General features: G+C 30.3%; 1 non-coding gene and 1 pseudogene across 1 annotated transcript; both read left to right on the top strand.

Moving 5' to 3' along the window:
- Nucleotides 1–160: 160 nt before the first annotated feature.
- Nucleotides 161–341, top strand: LOC128871221 (5.8S ribosomal RNA). Its single transcript, XR_008455813.1, has one exon. It is a non-coding gene; the product is annotated as a 5.8S ribosomal RNA (ribosomal RNA).
- A 438-nt stretch (nt 342–779) lies between these two features.
- LOC128871218 (large subunit ribosomal RNA) overlaps nt 780–2,500 on the top strand; it is a 4,515-nt pseudogene continuing 2,794 nt past the window's right edge.

Below are 2,500 nucleotides of genomic sequence, written 5' to 3'. Positions count from 1 at the left end.
CGCAACTTAATAAAAATGTTTAGAGTTAAATATATTTGATATATATTATTGAAAGAAAATCAATTTATATTTTATTATTATTATTATTTAATTTTACTCTTTCAATTAATATATGCAAAAAAAAATTGACATTTGTTATAAATAAAAATAAATAAAAAAATACTCTAAGCGGTGGATCACTTGGCTCATGGGTCGATGAAGAACGCAGCAAACTGTGCGTCATCGTGTGAACTGCAGGACACATGAACATCGACATTTTGAACGCATATCGCAGTCCATGCTGTTATGTACATTAAATTAAATTTTAAAGTACTGCTTGGACTACATATGGTTGAGGGTTGTAAGACTATGCTAAATAAGTTGCTTATTCTTTTATAAAAATAATTGAATTTAAGCAAATGTGTATATTATTGGATTTTAAATAATTCATAATATTAATAGCAAAAAAATAAAGATATATAATGAATTTTTTATTTATTAATATATTCTTAAAAAAAAAAAATCCTCTCAAATAAAATGAAATAAAAAAAATTTTGAATCTAAGTATTCTCTTTAAAAAATTTTCATATTATTTATATATATATAAAATATTAATTTATATATGTAATTAAAGGAGGAATGTCTAGCATAAAAATTAATTTTTTTTATTCTAGAATTGCCTCATTTTACATAATTATTATTTATAATATATATTTATATAAAAGGAAAAAAGAAAAATAGAGATGAAAAGATGATATAATTATTTATTAAATTGTGAGAAGATAAAAAATATTTTAAAACAACCTCAACTCATATGGGATTACCCCCTGAATTTAAGCATATTAATGAGGGGAGGAAAAGAAACTAACAAGGATTTTCTTAGTAGCGGCGAGCGAAAAGAAAATAGTTCAGCACTAAGTCACTTTGTCTATATGTCAAATGTGAGATGCAGTGTATGGAATATCTTAATATCTAGTATGAGAAATTAACGATTTAAGTCCTTCTTAAATGAGGCCATTTACCCATAGAGGGTGCCAGGCCCGTATAACGTTAATGATTACTAGAAAGATATTTCCAAAGAGTCGTGTTGCTTGATAGTGCAGCACTAAGTGGGTGGTAAACTCCATCTAAAACTAAATATAACCATGAGACCGATAGTAAACAAGTACCGTGAGGGAAAGTTGAAAAGAACTCTGAATAGAGAGTTAAATAGTACGTGAAACTGCTTAGAGGTTAAGCCCGATGAACCTGAATATCCATTATGAAAAATTCATCATTAAATAATTAAAAATAATGTGCATTTTTTTCATATAAGGACATTGTAATCTATTAACATAATAAAGTATTTATCAAAAGATCATTGGTGATATTAAGTTTATTTAAATTAATTTGCTTTTTAAGCATATTAACATAGAATAAATACTAATGATTTGATAAAGTGTTGATAGATTTTATTATATATAATGCTAAAATTCATTTTTTGAATTTTACAAAAAATTTAATATCTATGATATTAATATTTATTTGTATGCATTTATATGATTAACAATGCGAAAGATTCAGGATACCTTCGGGACCCGTCTTGAAACACGGACCAAGGAGTCTAACATATGTGCAAGTCATTGAGTTATATTAAACTTAATGGCATAATTAACTTAACTTAAAAATATAATGGGATTAATTTTTAGTCTATTTTCTTAAATAGTCAATTAATTCAATCCCGGGGCGTTCCATATAGTTATGTATAATGATAATTTATTATTATTTATACCTCTAACTGGAGCGTACCTTGAGCATATATGCTGTGACCCGAAAGATGGTGAACTATACTTGATCAGGTTGAAGTCAGGGGAAACCCTGATGGAAGACCGAAACAGTTCTGACGTGCAAATCGATTGTCAGAATTGAGTATAGGGGCGAAAGACCAATCGAACCATCTAGTAGCTGGTTCCCTCCGAAGTTTCCCTCAGGATAGCTGGTGCATTTAAAAATTATATAAAATAATCTTATCTGGTAAAGCGAATGATTAGAGGCCTTAGGGTCGAAACGATTTTAACCTATTCTCAAACTTTAAATGGGTAAGAACCTCACCTTTCTTGATATGAAGGTTGAGGTTATGATATAATGTGCCCAGTGGGCCACTTTTGGTAAGCAGAACTGGCGCTGTGGGATGAACCAAACGTAATGTTACGGTGCCTAAATTAACAACTCATGCAGATACCATGAAAGGCGTTGGTTGCTTAAAACAGCAGGACGGTGGACATGGAAGTCGTAATCCGCTAAGGAGTGTGTAACAACTCACCTGCCGAAGCAACTAGCCCTTAAAATGGATGGCGCTTAAGTTGTATACCTATACATTACCGCTAAAGTAGATGATTTATAAAACAATTTCGATTGATTTATAAATTTTGAAACTTTAGTGAGTAGGAGGGTACAATAGTGTGCTTAGAAGTGTTTGGCGTAAGCCTGCATGGAGCCGCTATTGGTACAGATCTTGGTGGTAGTAGCAAATAATCGAATG

This window comes from Anastrepha ludens, unplaced genomic scaffold (assembly GCF_028408465.1).
Source record: "Anastrepha ludens isolate Willacy unplaced genomic scaffold, idAnaLude1.1 ptg000056l, whole genome shotgun sequence".
Lineage (NCBI taxonomy): Eukaryota > Metazoa > Arthropoda > Insecta > Diptera > Tephritidae > Anastrepha > Anastrepha ludens.
Note: the sequence above shows the minus strand (reverse complement) of the source record. Positions and strands in the feature narration are given on the sequence as shown.